The following is a 7,553-nucleotide window of genomic DNA, read 5'->3' as shown; positions in this document are numbered from 1 at the left end:
AATAGCTGTGCTCCTCCTATGGGTTCTCTCATCATATGACACTGAAGATAGAGGAGGGGGGATTCAGCGGGACACACAGAGCAAGTATGCAGGAGACTGGGGGGGAGGATGAGGAGACAGAAAATCAGAAGGGGCCGGTGGGGAGGAGCGCATCACGAGAGGTCTGACTAAATACAATCTCTTAGCAGCAGGGACCTTATCTACCCATCAGCTAGCTGTGATTGACAGGTAGATCAAAGTGGAAGCTGTCATGGGGCCCCCTACTGGCAATGCCTGAATGGTCAGGTGTGCGGCACTTACTATTGCGAGCTGTGTTGGCAGCTGCTGGTGTAGCACCTGCCACACAGCTCGCATACTTCAAAGTCTTGCAGGACACGGCTGGTAATGGGAACTGAGTTCCTGTTGTGGAAAAAGTACAGGAACTCCGTTCCCATGTGTTCCCGCAGGACTTGAGCCCTGCCTGGGTGTGAATCCATCATTAGATCCTGAGCTGTCCTTACGCAGCTCTTGGTAGCCTCCAATGCTCCTGATCTAGCTCCTCCTTACCTGTCATTAGTTAGGTCGAAACAGGTTTGCCACTTCCAGACCTCATTTACATGGGGACTCATCCTGCATCTAAGCCAAACCCGAGCCTCCCTAATGACCTGACAGGGCCCTGGCCTGGAGTACTACCTGTACCCCCCCATATCGGCTGGCCTGGTTGTCACTCTATAACAGGAAGTGCCTGAAGAAGGAACTTCATGGCAGGATCACTAAGTAGTATGTTATTGAAAGGTGCAGATTTAAAAAGATTGATATTGACTTTTCACATAACATTAACATATAAGGTCGTACTTATAAACAAATTGATCAGATTTTTGTCCTGCAAAACTGTATGTGCATTCATTCTGCGCAAATGCCAGCAAAATAATTATTTTCTCTCTGTGGGAGGGGCCCAACAGGCTCCACCCTCTACAGGCTGCCAGTAGAAAACCACAGGAGGGGGAGGAGACAAGACCACTCACTCTGCACAAGGAGAGAGAGCAGAGCCGTAGGAGGGGCCTATCAGGCTCCACCCACTACAGGCTGCATGCAGGGGGTGGAGACAAGACCCCTCACCCTGCACAAGGAGAGAGAGCAAAGCGACGGGAGGGGCCCATCAGGCTTCACCCACTACAGGCGGCCTGTAGAAAACTACAGGAAGGGGAGGAGACAAGATCACTCACCCTGCACAAGGAGAGAGAGAGCAGACCTGTAGGAGGGGCCTATCAGGCTCCCCCCACTACAGGCTGCCTGCGGAAAACTACAGGAGGGGGCGGAGACAAGACCACTCACCCTGCGCATGAAGAGAGAGCAAAGCCACAGGAGGGGCCTATCAGGCTCCACCCACTACAGGCTGCCTGCAGGGTGCAGAAACAAGATCACCCACCCTGCACATGGAAAGAGAGAGCAAAGCCATGGGAGGGGCCCATCAGGCTCCACCCACTACAGGCAGCCTGTAGAAAACTACAGGAGGGGGAGGAGACAAGACCACTCACCCTGCACAAGGAGAGAGAGCAGAGCCATGCGAGGGGCCCATCAGGTTCCACCCACTACAGGCGGCCTGCAGAAAACTACGGGAGGGGGCGGAGGCAAGACCACTCACCATGCACATGAAGAGAGCGCAAAGCCACAGGAGGGGCCTATCAAGCTCCACCCACTAAAGGCTGCCTGCAGGGGGCGGAGACAAGACCACTCACTCTGTACAAGGAGAGAGAGCAGAGCCATGGGAGGGGCCCATCAGGCTCCACCCATTACAGGCGACCTGTAGAAAACTACAGGAGGGGGAGGAGACAAGATCTCTCACTCTGTACAAGGAGAGCGAGCAGAGACATGGGAGGGGCCCACGAGGCTCCACCCGCTACAGGCGGCCTGTAGAAAACTACAGGAGGGGGAGGAGACAAGATCTCTCACTCTGTACAAGGAGAGCGAGCAGAGACATGGGAGGGGCCCACGAGGCTCCACCCGCTACAGGCAGCCTGTAGAAAACTACAGGAGGGGGAGGAGACAAGACCACTCACTCTGTATAAGGAAAGAGAACAGAGCCACAGGAGGGGACCATCAGGCTCCACCCACTAAAGGCTGCCTGCAGGGGGTGGAGACAAGACTACTCACCCTGCACAAGGAGAGAGAGAAGAGCCATGGGAGGGGGCCATCAGACTCCACCCACTACAGGTGGCCTGTAGAAAACTACAGGAGGGGGAGGAGACAAGACCACTCACCCTGCACAAGGAGAGAGAGCAGAGCCATGGGGGCGGGGGGGGCATGAGGCTCCACCCACAACAGGCTCCCTGCAGCAGTGGTCGGTCTTTATTACAGGAAGTCTCACACTGGATGACTGCACAGACCTGGAAGATATACAATGCCCAATAGACGTAGAGAATATTTCTGTAATCCGGAGTTCATCTTTAAAGGAGGGCCCCGTGTTTTCCTCTTACAGGTGTATCTTTATCACCTTTCTCTCCTCACCATCTGTTCTCCGGGAATAACAAGCGCCTTCTCCTTGGCGGATTTTGTTTTGAAGGTTTCTGCAGAAATAATGCAGACATTTGGAAGCAGGTTTTTGTTACTTTTTATAGGAAATGTAAGAACATTGTTTTCTGGACGTGTTTGCACCGGCTGTGCTCCTTCCTGGTAATTAATGTTTGGTTCACATATTCGGGGTTTTTTTTTCCTGCTTTACACAAAAAAAAATCTTATAAAGGAAGAGGAGAGTGACGGTGGCCAGCAGACGATTTGTTTTCTGCTGTGCAGTTTGCTGATTACAGATCCAATATTTTGTTGGCTTCAAATGTTCCAAAACTATTCATCCAGCTTTGACTGAATGGCAATTGGGCACACCACCATTCTTTTGGGCCCCATTCTCAGCCGCATACGTAATTTTTTTGCACTCTCTTGTTTTCTGTTTTTTTTTTTGCGGGACATGCATAAAGGTACTTGAATGAGCCCAGTCACTTGAATGGGACGGCTCTACCAGCGAGAAATGCTCTTAGAAACGCTCTAGCTCTTACCTTTTTTCATGCATTTTTTGTGTTTTGCCGCATGACAGCAGGAGCGTTTGCTTGGGTGTCATCAAGAATTGCACTTTTCCTGGAATGCGCAGATGTGAATGAAGCCTTAGGCTTCCTTCACAAGTGCAGGAAGTAGGGTCCGTCAAACCAGGCGGCTGAGCTGCGGTTTTACCGTTCCACCGACCACCTGCCTGAACGCTAACGTACAGCTGCTCACGGCTGTACAAATGCATGCTGTGCTTCACGCCCACTTCCTTTTATTTTTAAATTCCTTTTGCTGTGAGTTCCGCTGATGATTGAGCTGCGAGGTGGCCATTTTTTCACTGTAAAGTCTTCCCTTTTTTTGCCATTAGGCTCCGTTCACATCTCCGGCTTTCTGAATGGTGGGCGGAATGGGCGCGATTCTGCCCACCAATTCGCAATAGGAGCAAATCGTGGGACGCCCGCGCATTCCAGGCGCTTTGCCCGTTGATATTAATAGCACTCCAAACGTGATGTGATTTTCCCGTCAGGCGAGGGGAATGCATGAAACGGAATCGCGGGACGCCTGTTGCCCAAAAGAAATACAGGAGCTTCTTTTGGGCGATGGGCATCCCGCAATTCTATTTGCACGTTTTTACCACGATTGTCGCCCTCCATACGCAGAGATGTGAAGGGAGACTTAAGGCTTCATTCACACCTAAGCATGGTTATATGAATGGTCACAGAGATGATGATTATATGAATGGTCCTAGAGATGATTATAGGAATGGTCCTAGAGATGATTAAATGAATGGTCCTAGAGATGATTATAGGAATGGTCCTTGAGATGATTATAGGAATGGTCCTAGAGATGATGATTATATGAATGGTCCTGGAGATGATTAAATGAATGATCCTAGAGATGCTTATATGAATGGTCCTAGAGTTCATTATAGGAATGGTTCTAGAGATGATTAAATGAATGGTCCTAGAGATGATTATATGAATGGACATGAAGTTGATTATAGGATTGGTCCTAGAGATGATTAAATGAATGGTGCTAGAGATGATTATAGGAATGGTCCTTGAGATGATTATAGGAATGGTCCTAGAGATGATGATTATATGAATGGTTCTCAGAGATGATTAAATGAATGGTCCTAGAGATGATTATAGGAATGGTCCTAGAGATGATGATTATATGAATTGTCCTAGAGATGATTAAATGAATGGTCCTAGAGATTATATGAATGGTCATAGAGATGATTAAATAAATGGTCCTAGAGATGATTATAGGAATGGTCCTAGAGATGATTATATTAATGGTCAGGTGTAGATCGCTTTTCGGAGGTGTTTGACAGGCGGTAAGGAGGTGATATGTCGCCCCCCTCCCCTCACTGTCTGATGTAACCCCATAATTGCTGTACTACCATGCAACAATCACCAGCATTTCATGTGGTAGCCATGGCGACACGGCCCCATAGAACTGAACTTGTCGAATTCGGAGGAGACTCCGCCCACTGAGAGCGACGTGTTGTTTTAAGTTTTGACACGGCCATCAAGCATAGCATTATATTACAGCTGATTGTTCATATAATCATCTCTAGGACCATTCTTATAATCTTCTCTAGGACCATTCCTATAATCATCTCTAGGACCATTCCTATAATCATATCTAGGACCATTCATATAATCATCTCTATGGCCATTCATATAATCATCTCTAGGACCATTCATATGATCATCTTTATGACCATTCATATAAACATCTCTAGGACCATTCATATAATCATCTATATGACCATTCATATAATTATCTCTAGGACCATTCATATAATCATCTCTAGGACCATTCATATAATCTTCTTTAGGACCATTCATATAATCTTCTCTAGGACCATTCATATAATCATCTCTAGGACCATTCATATAATCATCTCTAGGACCATTCCTATTATAATCTCTAAATCCATTCGTATAATCACCTTTAGGACCATTCATATAATCATCTCTAGGACCATTCCTATAACCATCCCTAGGACCATTCTTATAATAATCTCTGGGACCATTCATATAATCATCTCTAGGACCATTTCTATAATCATCTCTAGGACCATTCCTATAATCATCTTCAGGACCATTCCTATAATCATCTTCAGGACCATTCCTATAATCATCTTCAGGACCATTCCTATAATCATCTCTATGACTATTTCTATAATCATCTCTATGACCATTCATGTAATCATCTCTAGGACCATTCATATAATCATCTCTAGGACCATTCATATAATCATCTCTAGGACCATTCATATAATCATCTCTAGGACCATTCATATAATCGTCTCTAGGACTATTCATAGAATCATCTCTATGACTATTCCTATAATCATCTCTAGGACCATTCATATAATCATCTCTAGGACCATTCCTATAATCATCTCTAGGACCATTCCTATAATCATCTCTAGGACCATTCATATAATCATCTCTATGACCATTCATATAATCATCTCTATGACCATTCCTAGAATCTTTTCTAGGACCATTCATATAATCATCTCAATGACTATTCCTATAATCATCTCTAGGACCATTCTTATAATCATCTCTAGGACCATTCATATAATCATCTCTAGGAACATTCATATAATCATCTCTAGGATCATTCATAGAATCATCTCTAGGACCATTCATAGAATCATCTCTATGACTATTCAGATAATTTCTAGGGCCATTCAGATAAACCCCGGGACCATTCTGGTAATCATCGCTAGGACCACTCAGATGCTCTCTATAACCATTGACATAATAATTTCTTTGACCCTCAAGATAATCATCTTTATGACCGTTCAGCTAATCTTTATGACCCTTCTGGACCATTCAGATACTCTCTATTCTATACTCTCTGGTCACCTTGTGTACACAACTTCCACACTGATGATAAACCTGGGAGGAGGTCCTCCTCTCAATGTTGGACTTTGAAACCGAGCCGGAAGCTCGGCCTGTGCACAAGGAAAAATCCAACACCTTTTCCATGGAATTCAATAAGTGGGTCATAGCGAGATAAAGCAGCACGTTATGACTCCACTGCCCTGATAAAGAATTATTACCCTTAGTAGCTGTCATTCTCTGTTAATTCCTCTGTAAAAATCTCTGGTTTTATATTTGTATTGCGGATCGTGTTTCATTATTTATTACCCTTTGTTATTCTATTATTCAGTAGTTTGTTTTTTACTCTGTAAGTACGATTTTATTGCTTTTTTTTTTTTTTTTTTAAATATGTGGATAGGTGTTCTCTGCTTATTATTCATTTTAGGTATGATTTTTATATTTGAATAAATAAAAAAATGAATGCTAATGAATTTGAATTTTTAACAAATTATTTTGTAATGTAGGTATGATTTTAAATTTTTTAACTAATTATAAATTCTATTTATAACTAACCCAAATGAAGATACAAAAAAAAAAAAAAAAGGATGGCTTCAGAGTCAAATACATTATGCAGCAGTGGCTATGAAGAAGGCAGAAAATAAAAGATTTTTTTTCTACAACAAGCATACTTTGAGGAGGGAGAGGGGACAGGCTATTGTAAAAGCTCGGCGGGCGGCATCATATATAACTGAAATACGATCGTCCTTATATAAGAGGGTTGATACTGAGATTATATAAGAGGGTTGATACTACTCTGGAGATACTGAGTGTATTTAAGGAATATTATCAGGCATTATATAAGAGCTCAGAAGAGTCCTTGAATGGAGTCTTTAATACTATTGAATTACCAAATATCTCAAAGGATGAAAGGGAGGCTTTGGAGGGCCCATTAACTCTGGATGAACTAAGAAAAGCAGCGGGTAATTCACCTAATAATAATAAAGCACCAGGACAATATGGGGAGTTGGGGACGTGCTACTACCGGAACTGCTGGATGTTTTCAACTATACTATGGAGGGGGGTTCACTTCCCCCCCATCTATGAATGAAGCGGTAATCATTGTTCTATTGAAGGTCCCAAGTAACCCTGATTCATATTGTCCAATATCTTTGCTAACATCAGACATTAAGTTGTGGGTATAAGTGCCCATCAGTGCCCATGAAATACAGACTGCCAGTGCCCATCAGTCCCCATGAAGTACAGCTTGCCAGTGCCCATGAAATACAGCCTATCAGTGCCCATGAAATACAGCCTGCCAGTGCGCATCAGTGCCCATGAAATACAGCCTGCCAGTGCCTATCAGTGCCCATGAACTACAGCCTGCCAGTGCCCATGAAATACAGCCTATCAGTGCCCATTAAATACAGCCTGCCAGTGCCCATGAAATACAGCTTGCCAGTGCTCATCAGTGCCCATGAAATACAGCCTGCCAGTGCCCATCAGTGCCCATGAAATACAGCCTGCCAGTGCCCATGAAATACAGCCTGCCAGTGCCCATGAAATACTACCTGCCAGTGCCCATAAAATACAGCCAGCCAGTGCCCATGAAATACAGCCTGCCAGTGCGCATCAGTGCCCATGAAATATAGAATGCCAGTGCCCATCAGTGCCCATGAAATACAGCTTGCC

Source organism: Lithobates pipiens, unplaced genomic scaffold (genome assembly GCF_037356315.1).
Source record: "Lithobates pipiens isolate NorthernLeopardFrog02 unplaced genomic scaffold, aLitPip1_a1.2 Scaffold_1, whole genome shotgun sequence".
NCBI lineage: Eukaryota > Metazoa > Chordata > Amphibia > Anura > Ranidae > Lithobates > Lithobates pipiens.
Note: the sequence above shows the minus strand (reverse complement) of the source record.